This window comes from Erythrolamprus reginae, chromosome 1, assembly GCF_031021105.1.
Source record: "Erythrolamprus reginae isolate rEryReg1 chromosome 1, rEryReg1.hap1, whole genome shotgun sequence".
NCBI classification, from domain to species: Eukaryota; Metazoa; Chordata; class Lepidosauria; order Squamata; family Dipsadidae; genus Erythrolamprus; species Erythrolamprus reginae.
The window spans coordinates 49244831-49263416 of NC_091950.1; the positions used below are offsets into that span (position 1 = coordinate 49244831).

At 40.8% G+C, this 18586-nt stretch overlaps 1 protein-coding gene across 2 annotated transcripts in view; it reads right to left on the reverse strand.

Moving 5' to 3' along the window:
- The window catches only part of TRAF3 (TNF receptor associated factor 3), a 101032-nt gene extending 82751 nt beyond the window's left edge, over positions 1–18281 (reverse strand). For both annotated transcript variants that reach the window (XM_070751870.1, XM_070751875.1), the window contains exons 1-2: positions 18103–18281; positions 16649–16704 (exon numbers count right to left, since the gene is read on the reverse strand). The gene's annotated coding sequence lies outside the window, so the exon portion shown is untranslated. The remainder of the gene's footprint in view (positions 1–16648; positions 16705–18102) is intronic.
- Positions 18282–18586: the final 305 nt, after the last annotated feature.

Below are 18586 nucleotides of genomic sequence, written 5' to 3' on the forward strand. Positions count from 1 at the left end.
CAAATAAATAGTTTAGTAAAAAGTAAAAGTAGTGCTTACTTACCTGAATGTTTTCTCTGTGCGCAGCAGGAAAAATCGAATCATGGGTTAACTTTACCGGTTGTCATGGGGACTGAGTTAATTGACTGAACATGAATTAACACACACCCTCTCTCTGCTCCACCAGGTGTGATGGTTCAGTTATTCAACGAAAGCACGTACATCCATACAACGAAAACAATGGAAGCCAAAATCCAGCGACCCTGGACCCCAAAACCAGGGGTTTGGACTCTCCCGGCAGTGCACAAAGAAGATCATTCAAGGTAAGCCAATGCTGCTTTTCCTGTGTGCTAGTAAGGAGAGTCCAAGTAAGAGATATACCCAAGCTTAAGTCTTGTGGGTAGGACCAGGTCGGTCCAGGGAAGCAGAGGTGGAGCACACCCTCTGAAGTACCCTCCTTCTGAAAGCCATCTCAATCGAGGCAAACACATCCAGTGTGTAATGTTTGACAAATGGTAATGGAGTAGTCCACAAGGCTGCTCAACAAATATCCTCAATAGATGCCTGTATAGTCCAGGCAGTGGAAGTAGCCACGCTTGGGTTGAATGCAGTTAACCTTCTGGGAACCAGCCTGGATTGGCTCTATAGGCCCAGTGACTGACTCTCTGGGGCCTTAACCTTGCAACCCATCGAGACTGGGTGAAAGGCCATGAACAACTTCTCCGTTTTCTTGAAGGAATTCATTCATCAAATATAAACCTGGAGGGCTCTCCGGACATCCAACTTATGCCAGCACTGCTCCAACAGATGTGACGGGTTGGGGTAGAAATCTGAAAGGATTACCTATTGGGCCCGATGGAATCACTTTAGGCAGAAAAGAAGGATCCAGCCAGAAGAGAACCCTGTCTGGATAGAATAGACAGAGATCTTGGCACACAGAGAGCGCTGACAACTCGGAAATATTCCTGACTGAGGTGCTAGCTAGCAAGAAGGCCATCAGGAAGTGAAGCAATACCTTCCTCAATGGCTCAAATGGAGAGGATGTGAGAGCTTGCAGGACTAGGGAGAGATCCCAGGAAGGGTATTGATGGACATCCTGAGGCCTCAAATTAGCAGCTCTTCTCAAAAACTCTTGGACTGCAGGATAGTAACACAGAGACCGGAAATTATCTAGGCAAAGAACCATTGACAAAGCCGCCACTTGTCTGCAGAACATGTTGGGAGCCAGCCTCTTTTTAAACCTTGCCTGCAAGAAGTCCAAAACCTGCAGAATCGAGGTAGTCAGCATGTCCCATCTTGCAATAGGCTGACCAGGTCACGTTGTAGCTGTGCATCGTGGATTGTCGCAGAGATGCCTGGATGGTGACAATCACATCATCAGAGAATCTGTCATCATGGAGCAGACATGCCTCAAGTGCGAGACAGTCATACGTAATCAATGCGGGTCTGGATGAAGGAGAGACCCCTGGTGAGAGAAATCCGATGGTCTGGACACTGAAAATTTATTTATTTATTTGATTTTCCCCCCCCACCACCAGATCTGCATACAGGGGCACTGAGGCCAAATGGGAGTGATCAGGAGATGCTCCACTCTTCCGTGAGCATCTTCCAAAACATCTTCAGGATGAGGGGAAGCAGAGGGAAGGCGTACAGGAGACCAGGGACTGTGGAAAGCATTCGCCCATTTCACTCCATGTTGCTTGAAGTCACAAAAAGGTCCACCACCAGCCAGCTGTACATCCTGGCTAGAGTCTTGAATAGAAAGACTCTGCCCACAGACAGAGTCTCTCCACTTCCTTCATGAGACTCTTGGAACATGTGTCCCTCTGGCGGTTGATGTGGAACTGGTTGCCTCATTGTCCATCAGGACCAAGAGGTGAGCGCCTCTCACCATCAACTCAAAATGTTGAAGGGCCAGGAACACTGTCCTCAGTTCCAGCAGGTTCATATTGGAGTTTATTTATTATTTATTTATTAGATTTGTATGCTGCCCCTCTCCGCGGACTCGGGATGGAGTTGACTAAGTCCAATGGTTACCAGTGTCCCTGGGCATCTGGGATTGGGCAAGAACTCCCCACCCAAACAGACTGGCATCTAGAGTCATCTGGATGGGCTCCTTGAAAATTCAGCCCCTTTGGGAGGCCAGTTATCACCACCAATGGAGCATAGGGCAGACAGTTGCTGGAACCTACTGTAAGGCCCGAGTGTGCAGTCTCACCCATGGTACTACATCTCTGCACAAGATGAACATCCCCAGCCGCTTGGAGAGTAGAGCTAGAGACACCTGGAGTCGTTGGCACACCAGCTCCACCAAACAAACAATGTTGCACAGCGGTCTGGTGACAAGAAAACCTCACAAGTCTCGATATTGATAATAGTCCCAACATGTAGAAGTGAGGTAGTGGATGTGAGATGACTCTTCGGAAAGTTTACCAGGTAGCTGTGAGCTTGTAATATCTGGATTGTAAACAGCAGGTCCTTGCAAGAACGCCGGGGTGATGGTGACTGAATAATTATGTCATCCAAATAGCACTGGATACAGATTGGACATACCCTGAGATATGCTGCTGCCATGTCCAGGAATGTGATGAAGGTTCTGATGATGACAGACCAAACGGCAGGGCTCAATACTGGAAGTGAGGCCCCGTGAAACAACCTCTGGAACCATCTGTGTGACAAAGATGTACCAGTATATGGAGGTAGGCCTCCTTGAGATCGATATGAGCCAATCTCTCTATCTTTTGCATCTCAAAATGGACCAGAGGGATTGCATCTTGAAAAACCTGTATACTATGTTTCTGTTGAGCTGCTTCAAGTTGAGTAGGGCTCTCCACCACCGCTACCCCAAGCTCTTGGAAATGAGGAAAAGGATGGAATAGAATCCTAATTGTTTCTCTCCCAGAAGCACCTTCTCTATGGATGAAATATCTAGAAGATGGTGGATCTCTTCCTCTATCAGAGCCTGTTTAGTGGCATTGGTTGGAACTGGACACTGGATGAACTGGCTGGGGGGCTGACTGGTAAATTTTATCATGAGACCTGAGCAGAGAGTTTGCAAGGCCCAAGCATCCTTGGACATTAACTCCCATTGTCCAATGAAATGTTGTAGCCGGCCGCCAATTGGAGATGCCTCTCTGGAGTCATTTGGAGCTCCTGAAGGCCCTAGACCCAGATCCTGGTATGGCCGTCTTGACTGGGAAAACTGCCTGACCCTATCCCTACTAGCAGACCGATCTTGTGGCCTGTCTCTCCTCTGAAAATACGACCTTTGAAACTGGGGTCCGCCAAAGGAAGTTTCAGCCCAAAAGGGCTGCCTACGATAAAAAAGAGGACAACAGTCTGCCCATTCATGAATACGGGGCAATACCTTCCTCTTATCTCTGTCTTCTACAACAATTGAGTCAAGGGATTCCCCAACCACTCTCTCATAAAGGAAGCAACGGCCACTTAGATTGCATAACCGCCTGTCAACGACGAAGCCAAAGCAGATGAGAGACAAAACTAACAGTTATTGCCTGGGATGCAAATTTGACAGTCAAGCATCACATCCACGGAAAACTCAGCTGCAGCCAATAATTTAAGTCCTGTCATAGACGGGAATCCTCTGGGCCCAATCTAGACTGCATCTCCCTAAGCCACATGATAGAAGTTCTATTAAAGATGTTGTAGCTGTAGCCGCTGCTTGGTCAGACTTACACAGCATATTTTAGGCCTTAGGGTAATCAGAGGGGAATACCATAGAGGACACCAGACTGGCTACAGGGGAGTCCACAGCAATTCTTCCACCTCTGTGGTCTAAAACCATAGAAATTGTGTTCGGCCGAAGTAGGACCTGGAGCAGCAGATGGATGATCCTAGGACCTTTTGATGGCATCAATGAACAGCTGAGATGATGGGATGAGAATAAACCCACAGTTGGATCAATACCGACTGGGGGTCCGAGGACTTTGAGGTACATACTGCGTATCTGTATTACAATTAAAAATGTTAAAAACATTATATTTCAAATTCAATCTTACTTTGTTCAAAATCATAACTTTTATGGACTTTTCAATAATAAATAATAAAACCTTTAAAACATCCAGACTAATAAATATACATATAGGAAGAAGATACTTGGCCAGTTGGCAATACATCCAGAAAACAGAGTACTTAAAACATTTAGCACCCCAGGCATTGTGAAAGGCTAAGAGTTGGGACCATTTTAATCTCCAGAGTGAGGATTTTCCACATATTTTGTCCCAAAATAGCTTTTACATTGTCTTCTTGAAAGTCATGACGAGTTAGGTCACAACTGATTTGAAGGACATATTCATAACTTCCCCATGAAATGTACTTGGTGATATATTTCATTCCAGGAACTGCAATGTCCAGGAATACAAAAGGATGTCTGAATGCCCCAGACTTAAGGTAAACAAGGAGATTCATTAGCAACAAATGCTGATAATATCTTTATGATTTGCAGCAACAAAATCATTTTATGGACAAGAAATTAGGAATAAAAATAAATGGCTAATTTTCCAAGATATATTTTAAAAAATTCAAGGGTATTGTAGAATAAAAACATGAGATTTGATAAAAGAATATTGTTCCTGTCAATAGTTTTCTTATGAAAAATTAACAGAAAAGTTTAAAGTTCATAAAAGTTATGATTTTGAACAAAGCAAGAATGAATTTGAAATAGAATGATTCACTAATGACGAGTATGCTGATTGCTAAGATTTTAAACTTTTGTTGAAATATGACACGAGAGAATAAATGAAAGAATGTATGCTAAAATGAGCTGAACTTTTGGTTATAACATACAAATGGACTAATGGAAAATATGTGGTTGAAGACTGAAATTTACATTATGTTGTAGCCTTAGAGAATTTTTATAAAATATCATTAGTGCTTGTTATCAGAGAAATTGAACAGAATGTATAAAGGTATTTAAAATCATTACTGGATGTAAACAACATGAAGTGAGGTCCTATGTTTGGTGGACTGATAAAAAAATCAAAATATTTTTTTGTATGAACACATGAATAAATTCAAAATATTTTATGGGTTAAAGTACAACTGAAATCAGAGATTTGGGGATTAATGGACAAGCAACTAGGAAAAAACTGGGAGACTTAGTTTTTATATGGAATATGACAACTGCATGATTGTTATATGCTCAAAAGTGGAAAGGCTCATAATAACCTACAACAGAGAATTCTTTGGTGAAGATGCTGGAATTTGCAGAGAAGACTAAATTAACTGATTTGATCAGAGAGAAAAATGTACCTACATTTATAATTGACTGGACACCCTTTATAGAATAAATGCACTTAGGATTTGTAGTTTTGATTATTAGTGAAAAATTGAAGAGAAAAAAACTGAGTGGTATGGAGTTTTTTTAAAATCAGTATAAAAGATAACTCTGTAACATCATTTGTATTTGCTGTAAAGGAAACCAGAAACTTCTTCATTCAATTTTTTCTTTGGTTTTCTTCCTGCACTTTTGCTTTTGTTTTTACTTTCTCTACTGATTCTGTTCTTTATTAAGTCTATGTTAGTTTTTATGTGTTTTGTAAAAGTTTAATAAAATGAAATTTAAAAAATCAATGGACAGATGTTAATAAATTGGTCCAGTGAGTAAGTTACAAGAAAGGCAACATCAGACTGCTCATATTCAACACGTCTTGAAAATCACTCATTTGAATGTGGCTTATATCTGCAAGAAAAATTATATAATATAAAATTATATAATCAATATAATTTCAACTAGAAACAAAATTTGATTGGCCTTGGAGATGTTACAATATATTTGCATTTTTTGAAAGCAAGAATTATTGGATAGTTCAAATAAGTATTGAATCCAATGGCCATATTACAAGCTTAACATGATAGAAATTAATTAAAACCATTTATATATTGTCACTTATACTGCATTTCCAAGTTGTTTACAATTACTTTTACGAACAACAATAATAACAATAATTGAGCCGGGGTGGCGCAGCAGGTAGTGCTGTACTGCAGGCCACTGAAGCTGACTTGTAGATCTGAAGGTCAGCGGTTCAAATCTCATCACCGGCTCAAGGTTGACTCAGCCTTCCATCCTTCCGAGGTGGGTAAAATGAGGACCCGGATTGTGTAGCCTAGCTCTGTTAAAAAAGTGCTATTGCTAACATGTTGTAAGCCGCCCTGAGTCTAAGGAGAAGGGCGGCATAAAAATTGAATGAATGAATGAATGAATGAATGAATGAATGAATGAATGAATGAATGAATGAATGAATGAAACCATTAAATTAAAATTCCATATAAGATATACATTAAAAAGGAATTGGATAATTTTTTTAAAAAATGTAGCTCTATCAGTCACAATAACAAATTAGTACATTTCTAAATGTACGAATAGTTCCCCTTTGCTTATCAAGTGAGAAGTTTCCAAAGCGCAGATATTATGAACAAGGCCATTCTCAGTGACCGCGGAATGATGATGCAGAATTTATACCAACAAAAATTCTTTAACAATCCTAGCCATTTTGCAGCTCTGTAATGAAAGGCAATCTGCCTGATCTGGTGCTACTGAAGATCCAATAGCTAATTGGGAGCTAATTCACTTGCTTCAACTGAAGGACATTATGTCCATGATCAAGCACTTTACTTAAGAACCACACAAATGCATCCTGAGCTGGTCATATGACAATAGGGACAAATTCAGTTTTTAATTGCTTGCTATTTTCCATTTTCAGGCTATCAATATTTATATTAACCAGATGATTTAAAATTTGTTGATGTTGTCAGCTTAAATGGTCATAATAATTTACCGTATTTTTCGGAGTATAAGATGCACCTTAAGTTTTAGGGGAGGAAACCAAGAGGAAAAAAATCTGCCTCTGCCTCCCAGCAATTTGCCTCCCAGCAAACAGCAAAGAGTACAGATGATATACACTGTTTGCTGTGTATTTCTGGGCATGTGTGCCTGACCCATAGAAATAGCAAAGAATTGGAGAAATGTACATTATGGCAGTATATTAATGCCAGAAAGTTTTTAAATGTAATCACACTAACACCTCCCAATTATTTAAGTAGATCTACTCCAAACACAACTAGGTCAAGGTTTAACTCAACTGTCTTATCTTAATATTAAAACAGGACACTGTTACATTCCAGACTATACTTGTATTTGTATACTTTGTTGTTCTGCCAGCGTGTTTCAACCACCTGTAATTACAGAGTAATTAGTCCAGGAAGACACACACCACACGATAAAAGGAAAACCCAAACGTTTTTATAAACAGAAAAACAGAAACAGCTCCCTTTTTAAATGTCAAAAGGGATTTTCTGGTACACACAAGGCACAGGTTAAATGCAATCCAATTGCTCACCCAATAACTTGGAAATTGAGTCCAATTGTAAAGTCCAGAGAGTCCACACACAATCTTGAACAGCACAAAAACCACGATCTTGATGAAACAATGAATCAGATAAACTGCCATGAGGCTAAAACACCAAGCTGCACTTTTATCTTTAGCACTAATTACAGCAGCCCCACCCAACCACAGGTGGCCTCATTTTCTCTTGTAATAATCCTTCAGTTGTTGTCCCCTATGCATCAATCTACGCATGCATGGATGTGTCATTAATTCTTGTTCAGAATCCAAGTATGATACAGATGATTGATCTCCTCCTGGGCTGTCTGCCAAACTCCCCTCTTCCCTGTCACTCACGCTTCCTTGGTCAGAGGAGGCTTCGTCGGCAGATTCCATCAGGAGCAAAACAGGCCTGCGGCATGTGGATGTTTCCCCCACATCCACCTGCACGTTCCTTGGGGCAGGAGCTGGGCCAGAGCTAACCACAACACTTTGTATAGATGCTGTTAAAACTGATGTGGCTTTCTGAAAGTATAGTTATTCTCTACTATTTAAAAGAAGATACACTACTACTGTGGGCCTCTTCACATTTATTTTAAAAATTTTCATTTTATTAAGTTGTCTAAAACAATAATAAAGCAGTCTTTAAAAAATAAGTCTAATAATTTGAACATTCTACAGACATTTATAGTTATTGATTTACCTCCTTGCATCCAGTTTCAGCAATCTCATTAAGACAAGAAAATAAAATCTGCCTCTCCCTTCCAGCAATCTGTCTCCTTGCAGCTTTAGTTTCACTTTCAGTTTAGCATGGCTTGCCTGCCTGCAGCCTCAAATTAACTGAGGGTCAGGAACCTGATAAACAGTTGCTTGGCTTAACAGGCTCTGTTTTTTTTCTTGCAAAGAGGTAAAATTGCTGGGAGGCAGAGGCCAAAGGGTGGAGGTGGCTGGGCGGGGCTACATTCAGTGTGTAAGTACCATCCCAAAAGAGGGTGAAAACCCAAGTTTTCACCCTCTTTTGGGAGGTAAAAAGGTGTGTCTTATACTCTGAAAAATATGGTACTTACAATTAATATTTCTTTATTAATATCTTACAGGAAAGGCTTCTTTCAGGTAAAATGGCACAGCGATTTATGTGCAAGAGGAGTGTTAGAAAAATAGTTTTTCTACTTTCATATTTAGCATAATTTGTAACTTATCATATTTAATGCATTAATATGGAAGAATGGCTTCAAACAAAGCCATGCTCCTTTAGGCATTTCGGTTAAGATGTTGAGTATTGCTGGTTGATTTGTTTATGGCTGTGGGAGGTCTTATTTATTATAAAATGGTTTTTTTTAATGTCTGTCATGTTATACAATAGATTGTTTGTGGCTGACATTTCTTTTGAATTATTTTCATTGGGTTTTTTTTAAAAAAATTGTTTGTTGCCCAGAGTAACAAGTGATATCGGTAGCCACATAAATTTTTTAAATAAATAAATAAAAACATTCTAGAAGATCCATATTTATTGATACATTTCATTCAAATTTCAATTTCAAATTTGATTATTTTTTTATTAACAAATTCTGATGCAAGTGAGACAGGTGGTACATCTATGTAGCTTATATGGCAGAGGCTATTGAAGACTGCCATATCCAAGAGATTCCTGCCCTTCCACCTTAACTGGAAATGGCTGACAAACTTGTGTTTGTACACTACAGTCATAGTTAATTGAAGCATGGTTTATTAGCTCAACTGCTTGAACTTGCAAAATTACTCACAAATCAGCCAACCATATTTTAGTCTAGCAACTGGCGACACCAATCAAAGTTTAATACATAATTAAAGCTTGAAGTTAATGGTGATTAATTATGAATACTTAGAGATAGAAGGGAAAAGTGCACAAACTAGCATGGTACAATGAATAGAGCTTTAACTTGGAAACTTTAAATTGAAAGCCTACTCATATATGTACCGACAGCCTTGATGGCACAGTGGTTAAAATGCAGTACAGTGTTCCCTCACTTTTCGTGGGGGATGCGTTCTGAGACCACCCGCGAAAGTCGAATTTCCGCGAAGTAGAGATGCGGAAGTAAATACACTATTTTTGGCTATGAACAGTATCGCAAACCTTCCCTTAACACGTTAAACCCCTAAATTGCAATTTTCCATTCCCTCAGCAACCATTTAGATTATTACTCACCATGTTTATTTATTAAAGTTCATTAAAAAAATATTTATTAAAAGCAGACGAAAGTTTGGCAATGACATATGACGTCATCGGGTGGGAAAAACCGTGGTATAGGGGAAAAACCCGCAAAGTATTTTTTAATTAATATTTTTGAAAAACCGTGGTATAGACTTTTTGCGAAGTTCGAACCCGCGAAAATCGAGGGAACACTGTATTGCAAACTACTTCTGGTCACCGTCTGCCAGTAGTTTGGCAGATTGAATCGCAATAGGTTCAAGGTTGACTCAGCCTTTCATCCTTCCAAGGTCAGTAAAATAAGACCCAGATTGTTGGGGGCAATATGTTTAATCTCTGTAAACTGCTCAGAAAGGGCAGTAAAACACTGTGAAGTGGTATATAAGTCTAAATGCTATTGCTAATGCTATAAATTGGGACTTCTCCATGTTTGCAAAAGTATTCAGGATAGCATTTTCTATCCTGAATTTTAGGAGAAAGAGCAATACAAAAATTGAAATTAGTGAAAAGTCCTTGGTCATTCAAAATATTATGTTATTCCTGCTTCTCTGGATTCTACAAGTAGAGATATGACTGAATCATTAAATTACTGACAGGCAGTTTGATATAGTTAAGATAGAAGATTAGAAACTGAGAGATCATGAGTCTTAGGCCTGTCATAGGTACAAAGACAGTTGGGTGACCTTAAACCAATCATTTTCCATTAGGGCTTGAAAGGAGACAATGGCAAATTACAAAATTGATTGTGAAACCTTGCCAAAATCTTCAGGGACTAGTCCAGTTGCCAGAAGTCAACACTGATTCAAAGGCATACCTCCAAAAATCACCGATACTCCATGCTTGGAATTTTCTCCTTTTTGCCACCTGAATCTCAATTTTAAATCAATTCCCCAGCAAGTTACATTGAGAGCAGAGCCAATGGCTGATGGAATAAGGAATTGACAAATAGACTGTCTCCTAAGAATTTCTCTCCGCTCAAGGGAAGAATCTGGGATTGACCCCAAGTGCTCCAGGGGTGGGTTCCTCCTGGTTCGGCCAAACCAGTAGCAACCCGCTGGTAACATCATGTCGTCACGGAACCAGTTCAGTCAGTGCTGGTCTGTGGGCGATGCCATCTTATTTTGATTTGTTAAAATTTATTCATTTTTTTTTGGGGGGGGGGGCTTCTGAGCATGCAGAGGTTCCGGCACTGTGCAAGCAGTCGCCATCTTGTTTTTTGCTTTTTCCCCCCTGGATTTTTCAGCAAAGTGGCTTTCAGCACTCAGGCTCTTTCTTTCTTAATGGTAGGGGCCAATCATACTTCAAGAGAAATGTTCCAAAGAGGCAACCACCGAGAAGAGCATTTTTGGGGTCTCATCAGATGTACATTCCACAATAGATGACATCCACAACATACCCTGACTGTTCACCGAAGGGAATGAAACAGAGGAAGGTCATGTGGGCTTTAATAGTGACAATCATGCACCTTGAATTGTACCCGGAAACAAGACTGGCAGGCAGTAAAAGCTCCAGTAAGAAGTGCACAAATCTAGGCTTGCACAAAATTGTTCAAGCTGCTGTATTCTGAACCAATTGAAGCTTCTGGATATCTTCAAGGGCAACTCCATGTAGAATACATTACAGTAGTCCAGACATAACTAGAATTGTGTAATGTTTTTCTTTTGAAGACCCTACAACATTTAAGTACCATAAAACATTTTATTTGATCTGGTTTGGTAGTTAGAGAAGGATAGGAAGATGTGGGAAAGGAAACTTAGTGTGATTATTTTTACTTCAGTAACATTATTATACAAATTATTCTAAAATTGTTTCTTTATATGTTAATAGTTTTGGGGCCACACATAATTAAATGTAGTTCAAATGATAAAATCCATCCAATTCATTCAAAAGTGTTAACTGGATCTACAGTGATAACAAATGTTTCTGCTGGTATGTAATAGGGCTTATTACTTTTCTGATTGAACCGTGTGTGTGTGTGTGTGTATTGTTTATATATAGTATGTGCATACATATATACATATTATACATATACATACATGTATGTCTATGCATATTTTATATATTCACTGCTCAAAAAAATAAAGGGAACGCTCAAATAACACATCCTAGATCTGAATGAAATATTCTCATCAAATACTTTGTCCTGTACAAAGTTGAATGTGCTGACAACAAAATGAAATTGTCAATCAGTGTTGCTTCCTAAGTGGACAGCTTGATTTCACAGAAGTTTGATTTACTTGCAGTTATACTATGTTGTTTAAGTGTTCCCTTTATACACACATACATACATATGTTTTCGTAAATCTTCACGGGTATAGGCATATTATGTTACACCAACACTCCACAGTCTACATTGGTTGCTGATCAGTTTCCGATCACAATTCAAAGTGTTGGTTATAACCTATAAAGCCCTTCATGGCACTGGACCAGATTATCTCAGGGACCGCCTTCTGCTGCACGAATCCCAGCGACCAGTTAGGTCCCACAGAGTGAATCTTCTCCGGGTCCCGTCAACTAAACAATGTCGCTTGGCGGGACCCAGGGGAAGAGCCTTCTCTGTGGCAGCCCCGGCCCTCTGGAACCAACTCCCCTCAGAGATTAGAATTGTCCCCACCCTCCTTGCCTTTCGTAAGCTACTTAAAACCCACCTCTGCCGTCAGGCATGGGGGAATTGAGATCCTCTTTCCCCCTAGGCCTTTAAAATTCTATGCATGGTATGTATGTTGTATGTATGTATGTCTGGTTTTTATATTAATGGGTTTTTAAATCGTTTTTAGTATTAGATTACTATTGTACACTGTTTTATTGTTGCTGTTAGCCGCTCCGAGTCTCTGGAAAGGGGCGGCATCAAATCAAATCAAATCAATCAATCAATCAATCAATCAATCAATAAATAAATATAGGTCTTGGCATATTCAGGTTTCTTCCTGTGTAAAGTTACACGGGAAGAAACCCGACTATGCCAAGATTATATGTATATGAATACATATATGTATATATGGACATACATATTTACACATATACACATATATACACACCCTTCACTTTTGTTATGCTACAGACGGATTCTATAGTTGCTGAAATTCATTTTTTTCTTATTAATATATACTCAGTACCCCATAATGACAAAGTGAAAACAGAAGTTTAAATATATATGTAAATTTATTAAAAAGAAAAAACTGAATTATCAAATAGGCATAAGCATTCACAGCCTTGACACTTGGGTATGACTGGATTGGGAGATTTTCTGCCATTCTTCCTTGCAAATGCTCTCAAGCTAGCTCAAATTGGATGGCGACCATTGATAGCCAGCCATTTTCAGATCTCTCCGGAGATGTTCAAAAGGGTTCAAGTCAGGGCTCTTGCTGGGCCACTCTGGGACATTCAGAGAGTTGTCCTTAAGCCACTCCTGTGTTGTCTTAGCTTAGGATTGTTGTCACATTTGAAAATGAACCTTCAACCCAATCCAAGGTCCTGGGCACTGTAGAACAGATTTTCATTAAGGATATACTCAATGTATTTTTACTCCATAGAGTTTTCCCTCAACCCTGACCACTCCCCAGTTCCTGCTGCTAAAAAACCACCCTACAGCACGATAGTGCCACCACTATACTTCACTGTTGGGATGATATTGGGCAGGTGATCAGTGGTGCTTGGTTTCCTCCAGACGTAACATTTAGAATTGAGGCCAAACAGTTCAAGCTTGGTTTTATCAGACCAGAGAATCTTGTTCCTCAGGTGAGTCCTTCAGATGCTTTTTCACAAACTCCAAGTGGGCTTTTATACTGAGGAGATGGTTTTACACTGAGGAGAGGTTCCCATTTAGCCACTCTGCCATAAAGCCCAGATCATTGGAAAACTGCTGATGATTGTCCTTCTGTAATTCTGGGCCATCTACACAGGATCTCTGGAGCTCATCCAGAGTGACCATTGGGTTCTTGGTCACCTCTCTTACAAAAGCCCTTCTCCCACGATTGCCGAGTTTGATTGGGCGATCAGTTTTTGGAGGAGTCCTAGTTATGCCAAACTTCTTCCATTTGAGAATTATGGAGGCAACTGTGCTCTTAGGAAAGTTCAGTAAAGCAGAAATGTTATTGTACTCTTCCCCAGATCTGTGCTTTGCAATAATCCAGTCTGAGCATTGCAGGCAGTTCCTTCGACCTCATGGCTTTTGCTCTGTTACAGTGTGCATTATCAGGTGTGAGGCCTTCTGTAGAGATGTGCGCCTTTCCAAATCATGTCCCATCAATTTAATTTACCAAATGTAGACTCCAATCAAGGTGTAGAAACATGTCAACAATAATCAAGAGAAATCAGAAGCATCTGAGCTAACTTCCAAGTGTTGCTGCAAAGGGTCTGAATACGTATGTGATATTTCAGTTTTGTTTTGTTTTTTTCAAGTTTACAGATAATTGTAAACTTCTGTTTTTCACTTTGTCATTACAGGATACCGAATGGAGATTAATGAGAAAAAAAATTCAACAACTGTAGAATCAGATTGCAACATAACAAAAGTGACTGGAGTCTGAATACATTCTGAATGCACACATACAAACACACTATTCTATGCTGATAAGAATTCTTAATTCTTGGATTCATGTCAGTTCTCCACAAAAATCTCTGCTTTTAAATATCATTTACACAAATATAAAAAATAATGCTTCCGAAACTGACACATATTCAAGACGGAAAGAAACTACATTTGGAAATGATATAATTTGGAGATGATGAAATAATTGAGGTACTGTATGTATATGATACTAGCTAGCATAATATAATTTCCGGTTGCTTTTTCCTCCCTATTTTATTCTGAACTTGGATTCCATCTATAAAATCAATGGAAGTCTACATAAGAAATAAACAGTTCATTTTTATAACTCTCTTCTGAAACTTTTGACAGTCTTTTCTTAAAATGATTCAGTGGGGCAATAAAGCAGCATGGCCACTTATTCTCTTGAAAAGTTTGCTCAGTTTTTCAGAAAATGAAAATAAAAAAATTAGTTCATATTCTAAATATTCATTTCAAATGAATGGATCAGAAAGATGTAAGTAGGATAGAAGCAAGATGACGCTTGTCCTACAGTGGCCATTGAGATCCGGGCACTGTTTGCATAGCCGTGGATAAAGAACAATGCATGCAGTTCTGTTTCGTGCAGTCATGAGGAATTTCATAAACATCGTATTGTCAATATTTAGTGGACACAAAAACATGACTGACCCCCCCCCCCCAACTTTAAATTTACTCTTGTATGCTGAAATAAATTTGGACAGCCCAAAACTTACAGCAGAACTTATTTTTTTAATGCAGCAGGCTACATTTTTTTGATGTTTGCATTTGCCATGAGCTTTCAATGGCATGGAAACCTCATTTTCTGAACCCTTTGAAACACTGGAAATCCACGGAAGCTATTCCTTATTAATCACCATAGGCAGAACATAAGGCATCAATGGGTAGCAATTGTGATAACTACGTATTATTTCTAATATGAAAAGCAGCATGAACCTGAATACCAGTTGCTGGAGAGCAGCAATATCGGGTTATGATTCTTACATCCTACTTGCAGGTTTCCCAGGGACAGCTGCTTGGCTACTACAGGAAACAGGATGCCACATTAGGGAGGACTTTGGTCTGATCCAGCAGGTCAGTCATGTTCTTAAGTATATACTTTACATTTCGAGAAATGTCATAATTCCTGATTTTAGCTTCGTGGTATGCTGCATATGTCCACTGCAGACAAAAATAATGTACATATGCAATAAGTTAGTCTAATGTTTTCTTTAGAATGTCAAAATTGTCTGCTCTTCCCCTTCTAAGTGACAAATATTCCTTTCTTATAGATACTAGAAAAAGCATGGTTTTCAATTTTCTTAACACCTTCATTTTGACCTGGGATTAGATCCTTGCAACTGCACATAAGGAATATATAACAGCACAACTTTCTTTTAAGGACACATGCAAATATTATTTTGTTTGTTTAACCTGACACTCTTTCCATTCCTTGCTAATTAAAAGCAGTTTCCCAAAATGACCCTACAATCTCACTACCGTATACGAAAATCAATTCTTTCGTACATGCAACATCTTTGCTATAAACACTAAAATCCAGCATTTGCTTCCCAAATATTTTAAACCCAATTATGGTTTCATAAATCTATCTTCTATTATTTTAAATAGCCAAATGCATGCATTTTCAAAACCAGCCATTAGCCTTCAACAAATTAGAATGGAAAGATTAAGAAAAACAAGATAGCATATGGGCTAAAAATGTCAGAATGTTATTATTTATTTATTACATACGCCACGTAACAATTGTACTAATGCATTTTTCTAAATAGCCTATATAGAGATCAATTAAAAAGTCAAAGTCTTTCACATTACAACATTCAATTGCATAGGCTAGAGCAGACTGCTTCGCTCCATAGACATGCCTGAAACATACAGTAGTACTGGTGCAGTCCTGATCTCAGAGACATGTTTAGTCATCGAGTTCAATAACTGGGAGAATTGAGCTCTAAAAAATATAACATTTACCCATAAAATCTGTAACATGCATCCTTTTTTACAATCTTTGATCAAAATGCAGAACATTCATTCCTATTAGCTTGAGGGTTACTCCTCCCATTGCCAGCACATATAAACCCACAAGGTCCTACAATCCATATCCATTTAATTTTCTAGCACAACATAATATGAAGAACAAAGGTTTCCAAAATACATTTACATGACTGAAAGGACAGAAATCCAGGCTATTGACAATAACATTTGAATATTTCAGCAACACCTAACTGAAACACTATGTGGACATGACTAGACTGACAAATGCAACTATGGTTTTCTTAAATTAAATCCTATCTTTTTCTAATATACATTTTACAAACTGATCTGTTGCCAACTTGCCTTCCTCATTTGAAACAGACACTCCAGTAAAAAGCATTACAATCAGCTTTAAGAATCAGTAAGATTTATCTGCAGAGGCATGACTCAGTATAAACTTTTAAGCAAATTCTTCACGGCACTATAAAATGACGTAATCGTGTATAATTCAAGCTTTTCTACTTCTTAAAATAGAGGCACGTTTTTAAAGTACTACTGTGGTGACAACAGCAAAACAATTTGTAACCCGATGCCCGTTAATACCTTCATGTTGTATCCTTTAAATTGCTCCTTCTTCTGCACTTGCTATAAAGCTATCCCTATAAAACAAAACAAAAAAGCAGACAATAAAGAAATCTCCGTTGCATTTCATTCATCCCACATCTTTTTACAAGGGTCCTCCCTCCTCTTCAGTTGCACCTGCATCAGTCCTTACTCCTGCATGACTACTACTACTGATACCAATTCAAACTGCAGCTGCCTGAGCATCCTTCAGTGACTGACTGCAAAGTGACCAAGCAAAACAAGTGTTTCGGGGGGGAAGATACAAAGTTGGTAGGTACCAGAGTTTTGCCACAAATGAATTAAAAGCAACCTTCCTCCCTTGCTCCCGCTTCCTGGGGTTTTTTTTTAATGAAGGCAGACACGCTTTCCCCCTTTGAAAAACCCTTCGGTCCGCCCACACCGACTGCATATGGAGGGAGCCAGGAATTAAGAGCGCGTTCTGCATTCACACACACATCAAATGCATGCAGGCAGACACCTTTATTAGTGCAGCAGCAGCAGCAGCCGAAAGGAAAAAAGGAAAAAAAAAACCGGCATGCTTTTTCTTCCCCGCCGGCAGCTGTCCTGCTGATCCAATCCCGAAACGTTGCAAGAGGTTTCGGCCTCGCAACAAGCTTCAAGAAAGGAAGCAAGCAAAAGAAAAGGCACACCGCGTCTCTTTTTAAGGCAGCCAGACGCCCCGCTCTCTCCTTCCAAAGCGAGATAGTGGGAGAAGGAGGAGCAGGAGGGAAGAGGAGGAGGAGGGAGAGGAGCAACAATAGCAGCAACAGCTTGAAGGGTGATGAACGTGCGGAGAAAAGCAGCCAGTAGTGGTTCTCGGTGGCAGCAGCAGCGGCAGCAAGAGCAGCAGAACGAATCTACCTCAGAGAGGCAGTTTTGAGGCGCATGGAGGCTGAATGCGAATGCCTCCGGGCAGCAGCAGCAACAGACTCCCCGCATAGTTCCCAAGCAGCAGCAGCCTTCTTTTTCCGGGCGGCTGCCTTTAATTGGGGGGGTTGGGGGGGAAGAGGCAAGAGAGAGAAGCAACAGCTCGGGGGGGAGCGGGAAGGTGCAGCCCCCTACTCAGTTCTAAGGCGAGCTCCCACCACTAAGCAGCGGCGGACCTTTCCTCGCTTTTCCCTCAGACTAGCGGCGGCGCCAGCCCCCTTCCCCACAGCAGGTCCACGGTTCGGGCAGCCGCCCCTCGGTGAGGGGGACCCCTCCGGCAGTTGCGCCCTCGCCTCTCCTCACGCACACGACGGCTTTCCCTTCTTCCAGCCAGCTACGCCGCCCCTGACTTAGCAAAGCAGGAGGAACTGAGGGGGTGACCGACCCGCTCTGCCTCGGCTTTAGGGGGGACGCTCCCTGCTCCCTCTTTCTCCTCCTTCCCACCAGCTCCGGATGCCTGGAGGCGAGCAACGGCCGGCCAACCTTTGCCCCCCACTACTACTTACTCTGCGCCTGAGGAAAAGAAGGGGAGGGGGGCAAAAGAACCGCGGCCCCCAAGCATTCCCGACCCACTGCTGTTCTTTGCAGCAGTTCGGCCAAACGTTGTCTTTTTTGCCTTGCCCCGGCTGGAAAGTCCCTGGTGAGCTGCCCCGGCTGGTTCTTTTTTTCTCTCTCTCTCTTTTCTTTTTTTTTCCCCTCCACCCGCCCAGCACTTCCTCTCCCGCCCTCGAGCCCAGTCTGGAAATCCCCGTCGCGTCGCGTTCCTTTCTTTGCTCGCGCTCGCTCGTTCGCGCGCTGCCGGGAGCTCTTTCTACAACCCCAAGCACACCACCGCCGCCGCCAACCACTAAGCGCGCCTCCAAAGACTGCCTTCTCGGCACTGGCGAGGCGGGTTGAACGAGGGGACGGGCCTTCGCCGGAGCTCAGTCCCCGCCCCGCTCATCATTCGCCCAGCCGCGGGCTGGTTGGCTCTCTTGCCTGGCCAAACGG